We start from the raw sequence: 13,963 nt of genomic DNA, 5'->3' as shown, positions 1-13,963 counted from the left end.
AACCGACCACTTTGAAACAACTGCGAAGCTTCGTGGGCCTCTGCTCATACTTTCGTCGTTTTGTTCGGAATTTCGCAACCATCATAGCCCCCCTTACACAGCTCTTGAAAGGCACCCCTAACCTCTCCTCTTGGTCGCCAGCCTGCGATGATGCATTCGCGACACTGCGCAATGTTCTGACGTCACCGCCAATCCTTCGCCATTACGACCCTACTGCACCTACGGAACTTCACACCGATGCCAGTGGTGTCGGCCTCGGCGCCGTCCTCGCCCAGCGCAAGCCTGGCTTCTCCGAATACGTTGTCGCCTACGCCAGCCGTGCTCTCACCAAAGCCGAATCCAACTACTCCGTTACCGAAAAGGAGTGCTTAGCAATCGTGTGGGCTGTAACGAAGTTCCGCCCTTACTTATACGGCCACTCCTTCGAGGTAGTTACAGATCATCACGCTCTCTGCTGGCTCGCGTCTCTCAAGGATCCGTCTGGCCGTCTCGGGCGCTGGGCTCTCAGGCTTCAGGAATACGACATCCGTGTAGTGTACCGCTCTGGCCGCAAGCACTCTGACGCCGACGCTCTTTCTCGGTCACCGGTGTGCTCGCCTAACTCATCGTCCCCTCCTCAAGCATCCTTGTCAGCACTCACCATTGAGGATATGCCTTTCGAGCAACGACAAGATCCTTGGGTTTCTAGCCTGCTAGATATCCTTGGCACTACTTCCGCGGCTACGCATCCTCGGGCACTCCGCCGACAGGCCTCCCATTTCGCCATTCGGGACGGCCTTCTCTACCGAAGGAACTACAACTCAGACGGCAGAACGTGGCTTCTTGTCATTCCGCGCCACCTCCGCTCCGAGGTTTGTGCCCACCATCACAGTGACCCGCAAAGCGCTCATGCCGGCGTCCTCAAAACCTATGATCGAATTCGTCAAAGGTACTACTGGCGGGGAATGTACAATTTCGTACGTCGCTACATTCGCTCTTGTACCGCCTGTCAACAACGCAAGATTTCTCGCCATCCTGCTGGCCCTCTTCAGCCTTTACCGTGTCCAGCTCGCCCGTTTGATCGCGTGGGAATCGACCTTTATGGTCCGCTACCATGCAGTGCCACTGGTAATCGATGGGTCATCGTCGCCGTCGACCACCTGACCCGTTACGCCGAGACTGCTGCACTTCCCGCGGCGACAGCCCGAGAGGTAGCCCATTTTCTTCTGCACCACTTCATTCTTCGACACGGCGCCCCCCGCGAGCTACTGAGTGATAGAGGTCGTGTCTTTCTTTCCGAAGTAGTCCAAGAGCTCCTGTCGTCTTGTAAATCGATACATTGAGCTACAACTGCGTACCACCCGCAAACAAACGGCCTCACGGAGCGCTTCAACCGTACGCTTGGGGACATGCTCGCAATGTATGTTACATCTGAATCTGGAAGCTCCAACTGGGACCAAGTACTGCCATTCGTAACGTTCGCGTACAACACTGCCACCCAAGCAACAACTGGTTTTTCGCCCTTCTTTCTCTTATACGGCCGTGAACCATCTTGTACTCTGGACACAATTTTGCCATACCATCCAGATGCCTCTGAGTACAGTGCTTTGTCAGACATTGTACAGAAGGCCGAGGAATGCCGTCAGCTAGCTCGCACGTTTACCTCCAACACTCAAGGCTATCGCAAAGATCAGCATGATACCGATACCCCTGCTCCCACGTTCCAGGCCGACAGCTTCGTTTGGCTATGCGTTCCTGCCACCAACAAACTAGACACCAAATACCACGGACCTTATCGAGTCTTGGAACGCACATCCCCTGTGAACTACGTCATCGAGCCAGTTACCCCTTCTTCCGACCACCGCCGTCGCGGCCGCGAGATTGTCCACGTTAGCCGCCTCAAGCCATATTACAACCCTCTGGTCGTCTCTTCTCCCTGAGTCGCCAGGATGGCGACTTCTTCACGTGGGGGAAATGTAAAGAAGACAAGGAACGGAAAACGCTGCGGCATCGCCATCACCATCGCTTGGCTCCGGCGCCCATCTCTCGTGCTTGAAGCTGTGCCCTGCGGCTGACAATTCGACCCTGCTGTGTCCGAATTACTGGCAGCGCTAGACGTTCAAACGAACTATTAAATCCACATTTCACTATATATATATATATATATATATATATATATATATATATATATATATATATATATATATATGACACTTCTTCAGGTGAAGTTGAAGACCAGCTCCAGTGAGACAGCTCAGGATTTGGTGCAAGCGCACGAGGTGCGTCGGAAAATCGGGAGAGAAAACGATGATATCAACCAAATAACAAAGGCAAATGTTCCACTTGAGGCCGCGTAAGATGTTGTCCGTCACTCGCTCAAACATAGCAGGAGCGTTGCAAAGACCAAACGGCTTCACAGTGAACTCATATAGTCCATCAGGGGTAAAAAAGGCTGTCTTGGGGCAGTCAGACTCAGACATAGGGACTTGCCAATAACCAGAGCGCAGGTCCAGGGAGGAAAAGAACTCGGCTCCTTGTAAACAATCGATGGTGTCGTCAATGCGCGGTAGTGGGTATACGTCTTTACGCCTAATTTTGTTAAGACGGCGGTAGTCAACGCAAAATCTTCTGGAGCCATCCTTCTTTTTCACAAGTACCACTGGAGACGACCACGGACTAGATGAAGGCTGAATTACACCACGTTGTGGCATGTCGTCGACCTGCTCAGCAATAACACGGCGCTCCGTAGGCGAAACACGGTAAGGGCGCTGGCGAAGAGGGGCATGACTGCCGGTGTCGATGTGGTGAGCAACCTCGGCCGCACTGCCCAAAGAAGTCGTCTGCACGTCAAACGAAGAACGGAACTGGTTCAGTAGAACTGACAGTTGCTCACGGTGAGTCGGGTCGAGGTCACTGGCCACAGATGATTGAAAAAGTTCCCAACTCGGTATATCGGAAGACGCAGTAATCGTCGTTAGGGAGGCTACGTGGACACTCTGTGGTAAATACCAGTCAACATCAAACGGCGAGATGAGGTCAGCAACTTCAATATGGCCAAGGCATTCGTCCCGAAGTAGCGGGACCACAGCGGTGGAGGCATTCCCAACAACAATGTCAGCGGCGCCGCGGTTAATATCGATGATAGCAAAGTGGTGAAGGAGTTTACGGCGAGAAGGGAACATGGGAGAAGGCGCAAAAAGAATAGCTGCCTTTAAGGAAAAGGGTACACACACGGGAACAACCACAGCACAATTGGGCGGAACGTCGGTGTCGTCGGCGACACGTTTGACGCAAAAAAAAGACGGCGCATCGTCAATAACCACATCACAGAGCGCAGAGAAGGCGACGTGGGCACGGGCGCAGCGAATAACAGCATTGTGGCGGGACAGGAAATCCCAGCCAAGAATTAAGTCATGCGAGCATGACGCAAGCACTAAAAACTCGACTATGTATAACACGTCCGCGATGACGACACACGCTGTGCAAGCAGCAGACGGACGAACGGAATCGGCGCTGGCGGTGCGAAGAGAGAGTCCAGAAAGCAGGGTGGTGACTTTATGAAGCGAGCGACAAAAACTTTCGCTAATGACGGAGAGAGTGGCCCCTGTATCGACGAGTGCAAGGGTACGAACACCATCAACAAAAACTTCGAGAACGTTCGGCGGCGACAGACAAGGACTTGTGGTAGACGATATGTGCGCAGTTCGTGCCCCAGGAACTGCGGCGGCTAGTTTTCCGAGTCTTGTGTCACGCTGCGACGCCGCATCGGAGACACGGACCGACGCCGAGGGGACGGCGAACAGTGCAGTGGAATGTGCTGGCGGCCCGACGAGTTGTGCGGCTGCCCTGGAGATGTAACCGAAGGTTGGCGCAAGGTTTCGTATTGATAATTGCAGTCATCCATAGTGCGTGCAGGGGCAGAGCGCAGAGTGCAACAGCACAGGCGGGCGACGTGGCCGGGAATACCGCAGGCATAGCAAATAGGCTGATTGTCATTCGTGCGCCAAGGAATATAGGGAGACGTCGTATATCGGAACCGTGGGGCGACAAATGGTGGCGCCATAGTCGGCACGTACGCAAAGGACTGTGGCGGCGGTGGGCGGGCAGTAACTTGTGCATACGTCGGAGGCATCTGTACTTGCACAGGTAGAGGCGGCACTACAACAGGGGGCTGTAACTTAATGGTGCAGCAAGAGGTGTGGTCTGCAGTGGAATAGGGTCGGCATGAGGTGCGACAGGCACTGGCTGGCCAAAACTGGGAATGGCATCAGCAACCTCCTGCGTGATCGTGTGTCGGAGAGAAGGATTAAGCAGCTGGGCTGCAGATGACGGGCGTGGGCCAGACAAAAGCCCAAGCTGTCGGGAGACCTCATCCCGAACGAAGTCTTTGATGTCAGCCAAAAGGTCGCTGCTCACAGCCAGGCCAGAGATGGACGCAGCAGGTGCGGGAGAGCGACGAGTGCAGAGGCATTGCTTGAGCATTTCGTCGAAACTTTGGCAAAGGTTGTATACTGATGCCACCGTGTTTGGGCTCTTTGCCCACAGCATGTGAAATGCATCGGCATCAATGCCCTTCATCATGAATTTTATCTTGGCAGCCTCATCCATAGAAGGGTCGACACGCTTGCATAAATTAAGGACGTCTTCAATGTAGCTTGTGAAGCTTTCGCCTTCATGCTGAACGCGTACGCGCAGGGCTTCTTCAGCGCGTATTTTCCGAACTGTGGGACGACCGAACACGTCCGTGAGCTTTTCCTTGATGGTAGCCCAACTTGGCATGTCGGCCTCACGATTTAGATACTAGAGGTTAGCAACGTCACTCAAGTAGAAGATGACGTTGCTGATTTTCACGCGGTCATCCCAGTTGTTATGGCGACTTACCCGCTCGTACGAGGCCGACCAATCGTTAACGTCCTGGTCACCCTACCTGCTGAAAACTGCGGGGTTTCGCTGCCGAATAGCACCGGAGCATGAGATGGACTGCGAAGGGGCTGCTACCGGCTGTTAGCCTACCTTGTTTGTCGCCATAGGTGTCGTACGGCTGCGGAGCTCCACGGTGATCGTGTAAGCGTCGCACCCCGCACCTCCACCAAATGAAGAGGGGTTTATTGGGGGTTATTCGAAGGACTAGAGACGGCGACCGGTGAGACAAGACGATCCTAGAGCGAAGCAAAATCTCGTCCGAACAAGACAGTCCGAGCTCTCAGTGCGCGCGCCAGCTGATTGGCGTCTTCATCGTCGTTAGTGTCGGCGCTGTATCATCTTCTTCCTTACAAAATATATATATATATATATATATATATATATATATATATATATATATATATATATATATATATATATTGTAGTGTCACACCAACGCTCGGTGACTGTCGACGATGAAAAGAACGACGAGTGTATGTTGAAAGGCGCGTGCTGAGAAGATGGCAGACAAAGAAGACGCAAGAGACTGACGCGCTAGTTAAATGGTCGACCAGAACACCGACATGAGCTTGAACGTACCCTTATATTTGGTGGGGGCTGCTCTTCGTTCCCTCCTCTCACGCTGGTGCTTCGCAGACCACGCTCGCTCCGCCATCCGCTATGCCTGAGGCGACAAAACAGACCACCACTTCATGCTCGACTGCTCCCACCGCTTCCCCTACCATCCTGGGCTCGGGTGGGCTTTGCCAGCGTGACCCCAGCGTCTTCAGTGGTGCCAACGACCAGGATGTGGATGATTGGCTATCCTCCTACGAACGCGTAAGCGCCTACGACAAGTGGGACGATACCACCAAGTTAACCAACGTCCTCTTTACCTCACCGATGTAGCAAAGTTATGGTTCCGCAACCACAAACCCGACCTGCCCACCTGGTCGACCTTAAAAACGAGCTTTTTCGAGGTGTTCGGCCGCCCCGCTGTGCGCAAACGGCGCGCCGAACAACGCCTCGAAGCCCGCGCTCAGCAACCTGAGGGAACGTTCACCAGCTACATAGAGGACATTGTGGATCATTGTAAACGTGTTGATCCTTCTATGCCCGAAGCTGACAAGATCACCAAAATCCTGAAGGGAATCTCCGATGATGCCTTTCAAAAGTTGACGGCCAGAAACCCGCAAACCGTCGTCGAAGTGGTTCAGCTCTGTCAGAGTTGCGGTCTCATTTCAGAACCACCTTCCCTCCTTCCCGAGATCAAGGCCTTTATACGGGAGGAAGTGGCTCGCCAACTGTCGCCGCTCTCCGCTTCTACCGCAACCACCCCATCGCTAGATTCTGCCCTTCGACGCACCATCCAGGAGCAAGTTGCAGACGTTTTACCGCCAATCTCTCAAGTTACGCATGTGACAGCCCCGCTAACGTACGTCGCTGTCGCCGCCAGACCAACACCCTGCCCTGTCGCGTATGCTGCGCCGTTACCACCGCCACCACCTCCGCCCCGCCCTTATCTGCCTCCTCGACGTCCCGTCAACAATCCATGGCTGACCTCCGACAACCACTCAATCTGTTATTCATGTGGCGTTCGTGGCCACGTCTCCCGGGTTTGTCGCCAGCGCGCGCTGTCGTACCGCAATGGCCCCCGCCTGTACAGTTCCAACTACAGTTCAAACTATGACCCTTCCCCTCCCCCTGTCGCTGCGGGCACTTCTACGGACTAATTTTATCCTTACCGCTCCTCCCACTGCTCCCGCCGATCACCGTCTCCCCGCCGTCGTTCCTTCTCGCCTCTGCACCGTCGCTCTCCTGCTGGCCCGGAGAAAAACTAACAGCCGCAGTTCCGGAGGAAAGAACTGCGTTTTCTTCTACTTGTGCAAGTCCTCTGCCTTCCCCGGCCAACGATATCGAAGTGTTTATTGATGGCGTCGCAGTTTTCGCGCTTGCGGACACTGGCGCCGCTGTGTCTGTTATAAGTGCCAACCTTTGCCGCCGACTTCATAAAGTTACGACGCCTGTTTCGAAATGTTTTCTCCGAATTGTCAGCTCACATCGCATTCAACCGCTTGCGGCGTGTACAGCTCGAATTGTCATTCAGTGTGTTTTGTACGTCGCCGAATTTCTTGTGCTGTCTCACTGCTCTCACGAACTGATTCTGGGTTGCGACTTTCTCACCCGTCATCATGCGATTATTGATTGTGCCCGAGCCAACATCGAATTGTCTCCGCTTTCACCTGCCGCCTCGTTCGACACAGCGCTCCACGTCGATAAGATAACCGTGGCCGAAGAAACTGACATCACCGCCTGCTCTACCGTCCTCGTGCCCGTTTCCTGCGGCTGTTTTTCTTATTCGACTGTTCTTTTCACTCCGACTCATGCCGCTAATCGTCGCCATTGCTTAGTCCTGCCTTTCGCCCTTCTGACCTTCTGTGGTGGCTACAGCGCCATGTACGTCTCTAACCCGTTGCCTTGTCCGTCACTGCTTCTTCGTGGAGAACGTCTTGGGCATGCCGAGTCCTTTGATGATGCTATGACATATGCCGTCTAAGAAGACCCAGCCCCACTTCAGCTTGATACTATCGACTTGCCTGCTTCTGTACAGAACGGCAACTCCACTGCAGCTTTTTCTGGCTGTCTTGATGCCAGCCTTTCAGCAGATCAACGCGTCCAGCTCGTCAGCTTGCTTCGGCGCTTCAATCCTCATTCGACCTTCCTCAGACATCTTTGGGGCGCACATCTGTTGTCACATTGCATCGACACCGGCATGCACGCCCCGGTACGCCAGCGCCCTTATTGCGTATCGGCTGCAGAACGTCAAGTTATCATCGAGCGCGTTAATGATATTGGTTCAGCGTGGCGTCATCCAGCCTTCACACAGCCCTTCTGCTTCTCTACTTGTTTTCGTGAGGAAAAAGGATGGCTCTAAATACGGTTCTGAGTTGATTACAGGCGATTGAACAAGATAACGCGAAAAAGACGTGCAGCCCCTTCTACGTATTGATGACGCTCTCGATTGCCTTCAAGGTGCCGAATTCTTTTCATCTCTGGACCTTCTCTAGGGCTACTGCATGTACCCATCGCAGCTGACGATCGACAAAAAACCGCTTTTGTGGCACCTGACAGTCTTTATGAATTAAACGTCATGCCGTGTGGATTATGCAACGCGCCGGCCACCTTCGAGGGCAAGATGGACACAATTCTGTGCGGGCTCAAGTGGCATGACTGTCTTTGTTACCTGGACAATGTTGTCGTGTTTTCAAACGATTTTGCGTTACAATTAGGACCGTCTCGAGCGTGTGTTAAAGTGTTTTACTGATGCCGGCCTGCTACTAAATTTGAAAAAGTGCTGCTTCGGAGCTCGCCAGCTTCCTATACTGGCACACGTTGTTTCGAAAGACGGTGCTCGTCCAGGTTCTGCGAAGCCCCGTGCAGTAGCTGAGTTTCCATGCCCAACTTCTTCTAAAAGAGCTGCGTAGTTTTATCGGGCTGTGCTCGTATTTTCATCGCTTCGTCCGCAATTTCGCTTTGATCATCTCTCCGCTGACTGAGCTCCTTGCCGGTGACGACATTCTTTTGTCTTGGACATCCGAGTTTGATGAGGCCTTTTCGACGCTTCGGCGCCTTCTAGTGTCGCTTCCGATTCTCCGCCATTTTGACCCTGCGGCGCCTACCGAAGTTCGCACTGATGCCAGCGATGTAGGGCTCGGCGTTGTCCTTGCACAACGAAAGCCTGGCTGCCCAGCGTACGTTATTGCTTATGCCAGCCGCACCTTAACAAAGGCCAAAAAAATTATTCTGTAACCGATAAGGAGCGCTTGGCCATCATTTGGGCTATTGGGAAGTTCCGCCGAAATTTCTACGGTCGTCCCTTTTCTGTTGTTACGGACCATCGCGCACTCTGCTGGTTGTCCACCCTTACAGACCCATCCGGCCGTCTTGCTTGTTGGGCACTCCGCTTACAAGAGTACGACATTCAGGTCACCTACCGGTCTGGCCGTAACCATTCTGATGCCGACGCCCTGTCTAGGTAACCTCTTCAATGCGGTTCTGACTCGACAGCTATCACCATAGGTGACTCATCTTCACTAGAAATTGCCGACCTGCCCAATGAACAAAGGCAAGACACTTGGATCGCTTCTCTTCTCACGCTTTTATCTACCCCTTCTCTGCGCCCAGCTTCACGAATGCTTCGCTGCCAAGCTCGTCATTTTTCCATCCGCGACGGCATGCTTTAGCGCCGAAATTACCTTTCCGACGGACACAAGTGGCTCCTTGTCATTCCTCGGCACCCCCGTTCGGGAATATGCACCGCTTTTCACGCCGATCCTCAGTGTGCCCACGCTGGAGTGTTGAAAACTTACACTCGTCTTCGCCTCCGCTATTACTGGTAGGGTATGTACCGCTTCGTGCGTCATTACGCTCGCGCATGCCAGGAATGCCAACGCCGCAAAAAACCCTCCACACCACTACACCGTTCCGATGCAGCCCTTGCCCTGCTCCAGCCGGCCATTCGATCGTGTGGATTGATCTTTACGGGCCACTACCAGTCACTCCAGCTGGTAACCGTTGGGTCATCGTGGCTGTTGACCACCTTACCCGCTACGCAACATCTTCTTTACCTTTATATATATTGTGGGGTTCTCACGGGGCTGCGGCTCCGCTCTGAGAACCGAGGCCACACCGCTAGCTATGACCACAGCCGTGGCCGTGAAGAACGTCACACCGAGACAGACATAGCCAGCGGGCCACGTTATTTATTGGGAACGCCGAATGATCTTCCTCGGTGTCATAGCAGCATCTGCGCGCTAATGCGTCGCGGCGTCGACTCCGGGTGAAGCTGCTCTCCGCCGAGATGAGAGGGGAGGGTGAAGGAGGGGCCGTTCTCTCACCCCCGCTCTCTCCGCCGCAGCGCCGGGGGAGGGAGGCCAGGAGGGGAAAGATGAGGGCTCCCCGAGAGAAAGAGAAAAAACAACGTGCCGATGGTGGGAACCGAACCCACGACCTCCGAATTTCGCGTCCAGTGCTCTTCCAATTGAGCTACATCGGCCGCTGCCCCCCCCCCTTCACCTTTTTTGGGTACTAATGTTATCTGTATACGAAACTTTTTTTCTTCTACTTTGTGTTTATTTATCTTTCCCTAAACACATTACAATACTCATTTATGTGATTACCGAAGGAAAAATTAAGAAAAAAAAGACAGTACAATCCCAAATGCTTTGTTTGGCCTCGCCGACTGTTCGCTTCTTTACTACATGTATTATAACGAGCACCCTCATTTCCCCTTCATTTATCTGCTTGTAGCTTACGGGGGTCTTGGTTCTGGCAGTCTTGAAGCCATAGGTAGCGTAAGAGGGTTCTAGCACAGCTTTCGCCCTCGCTCTTGATCACGTTCTACGTGACGCTGGCGGTACGCCCACCGCTATGGTTGAGGGTGGCGCTTGTGAACACACTCAAGGTTCGTATACAGACAGCATTAATACTCAAAAAGTAGCAGGGGGGACAGCGGCCGATGTAGCTGAGTTTTAAGAGCACCGGACGCGATATTCGGAGGTCGTGGGTTCGTTTCCCAACATCGGCACGATGTTTTTTCTTCTACTTTGTGTTTATTTATCTTTCCCCTAAATGCGATTACCGAAGTAAAAATAAAAAAGACAAAGTACAATCCCCAATGCTTTGCTTGGCCTCGCCGACTGTTCGCTTCCTTCCTTCATATATATATATATATATATATATATATATATATATATATATATATATATATATATATATATATATATATGGGGCTGCTGGGCGGCCGCGCCCAGCAGCCCCACTGACGTCAATGGAGAGGCTTGCGCGCTGCGATGCGTCGCCCATATCGGCTGCAAGCGGTCGCCAGGACCACTTGTTTTTAAACTATTTCCAAATTATCGGCTCCACCCAAAGTTTTCAAATCTTAATCGAATACTCATAAAGGCCATCTCGATTAATTGCTTGAATTAGAATTTTACCCCAAGCGGCATTTCAGGTGGCCTTTAAGTTAGGATTCAGTTCATGCATGACTCCTATTTCAAGCACAACACAGCGACATGCCACTTAACTGTTAGAAATAGGCACGATTCTGCCGCATTATTTTACTAATTCAGTAAGAACGCTTACACCTTAACCTTTGCAGCTAAGTATAAGCATCATAGTTTGAGGTGTCAATACAGGGCCAATATGCGAACCATCAGCGCTGTTTCAAAGGAAGCGCTAACACATGTATAAACAACGAAGATCGTTTTCATCATTACCGCTGTGCGGGTCGCTTTCACAAATATGCGCACAGCGAGAGACGTGGCGAACGGAAAAAGAAAATTTGAAAGATAAAGAAGACAAGAAAAAAACAAAAACTAGATTCTACACAAATGTGATGGGTACTCGACATTAGCATTACTCGGACGACAAGCGAATACAGGCAAGCAAATACGCATGTTTCAATGATCGCAGCGACAATCTACTCATAAAAAGAAAGAAAATGTACTTAAGAGTTTCGCATAACTCAGCGCCACACGAAAGAACGGGTCAACACGGCGGAGTGTGTTGTGTTTCTTCGCATGGCTGAATAATATCCCAGGGTACATTCAAAGCTTCAGGCACTGCACAGAGCACGCTAAAAGAAAACTTAACTGACACAATTTACACCTCAGTAATTGGTCGATAATCTAGATTTCGAATTCACAGTGAATTCCGCGCTCAACGTCAGCCAAAGCCGGAGTGGACGACGGTGCAGGGAGGCTGTTTCTCTCTACTACCGAGTAGCAAGAGACTCTACTGGGAGAAGACTATTTGCCGGGAAAGTTACTTTCCTTTGTCCCCACCAGGAAAACGGGTAATGCACCAGAGCACAACGTTATCTACGTTTCTTCGCTTTCGTAACCGCTCACTTGCACACAGCCGAACATATTACTATAGGCCCGACGTGAATTATAGGCCTAAGGCCTGATCGCTCCATGGCTTCGTCGCTTGATGTGAGGAAATGCAGGCCAAAGTATCCAAGCAGACGGTCCCGAAAGAAGCACTGGACACACATCCGTACATGGTATCCGTACAGTTTCGGCGCATAAAGGACAAAGATTTCCGGTGTAAACAAAAAGAAAAAGAAATGAAAGACCTAAGAGCGTACGAGCTCGAAATGCCACAGTCCACAGAAGAAAGATACTGGCAAGCCTAGTTGCTACTCCATTTTTCCCGACGATACTCCTTTTGTCACAATAGTACAGACCTAGCCTTCATATCTAGGTGAAATTGCGTATAAGCGCGTAGCCCCGTCGACTTGACGTAGGTACGAGGGAAGTTGATGCCTGTGTGGTTCTGGCTTATATGCATCTTAGAAATGCCATCATGTGGACAAAACGTAGTGGCTATGTGTGAAGAGATTGCTGAAGGAGCAACGAACGCTATCGTGTCATATCCTTAAGGCGGATTTTAAGTGTTTCTGTATAAGTTTTTTTTTCCCTTCTGCTTACAGCTTATATGGGGAGGAGGGCTAAGTAGAAAATAATACTAGCAATAAATTACTTGCAGCTAAAGCATTAGCATATAAACGTTTCCTCCAATATTTACTTCGGGGTGAGGAGTGGAAACAAAAATAAAAATTGAGGGGAACTTCGTCACAACCCTGCTAGCATTGGTTGTACCGTTACAAGGTTACGGCTGAAGGTTTCTGCGGCAAAGGCACGGGGATAAAACAAGCGGGATCCGGATTCCCCTTTCATCAAAAGAGGAAACGCTCACCAAGAACTGTTTGCTTATTTCTGTTTGGCCCGATATGAATGATTCACAGGCAAACTAGCCACACGGTTTCTTACCTCACAGTTCAACTGCGATTTGCCGATGCTGTTAACTCTTGCACAATATGTCCCTTTTGAGCTGCACATTCACGACACGCTCTACTATATATATACATTGCGGTAACAGGTTGGTTCAGCGTTCTCACATGTATAGCACCATGCCTGATTGAACTGAAGCATGGGCTCTCACATGTATAGCAATTTGTAGCCAAGAATGCATCACTCCGTGCGGAGTTGACTGACGATCGAAGAGCGCGTCGATGATGGGAACGGCATGAGAACGCCATCTGGGGGGTGGAGAAGGGAGAGGATATTTTTTTTTTGATTTGGTAGCGTTCTCCAGAAAATCGGGCGTCGGCGTTATGAACAAAAAATGCTGGGCATGTCTCCGGTTTGGTTTGTAGTTTACAGTCAGACGGCCGTGCTCGGGCTGGCCATCGGGTAGGGTGCAGTCACGAGACCACATGACATGAAAGCCGCTGCCAACTCGGTTTCGCCTTTCTACGCAGTCTTGGCTTACTGTCTGTGTCGGCATATGATCTTACCAGGATCCCTCATTCTACCTTTTGCATGTTTCAAATCTACCTCTCCAAACCACTTCCGCTATGGGTCTAGACTTTCTGCGCTTCTGGTTTAGCGGGTATTTATGCAATATCTGGGCAGCTTTATTAAATGAGGTTTTAAGTTCAGAGCTTAGTGTCGACGTACATCGCCGTGTTCCGTTCTTGTGTGCTTAGCCCTGCTGAAAAAAAAACAATGAAATCACTGAACTGCCCTAAACATTCCATTCGAGTGAAGGCACGGCAGGTTTCGGGGATACCGCTTGATTGTTGGCAATTGCCTCGCTTTGACGCTGTTACTGGAGACGAAGTGAAATCACCTTCGCAGTGTGTCATCGGCGCCTGCATCGGGGCCGGATGCGACGGCCAAAAGCTGCGTGCTTTCGACGCTCTGCGACGCATAGAGAATAATTCCATCGGCGCACGCTTTTACACACCCTGAAGCAACCTGCATCGTGGGACAGGGAGCATATGGTCCCATGACAAGGTTGATGTGACTACTATGTTCCAAATATCTTACATTCCAAAATGTTCCCCATGTCACAAGATGGCATTTTCGCGGACTAAGGGTGCATGGTGTTAAGTAGGGGCCACAGCGCTAAGGACATTGACGAGGTGATACAGGAAGAGAGGACATCTTTTACTGACAACGTTAAGTGTACGTGTTTCTGAATATAACGGCTGAGGTTCATTTTAAGAGGT

Source organism: Amblyomma maculatum, chromosome 7 (assembly GCF_055883805.1).
Source record: "Amblyomma maculatum isolate TAMU_Amacu chromosome 7, ASM5588380v1, whole genome shotgun sequence".
Lineage (NCBI taxonomy): Eukaryota > Metazoa > Arthropoda > Arachnida > Ixodida > Ixodidae > Amblyomma > Amblyomma maculatum.
The sequence above is the reverse complement of the archived record's forward strand: the minus strand, read 5'-3'. Positions refer to the sequence as shown.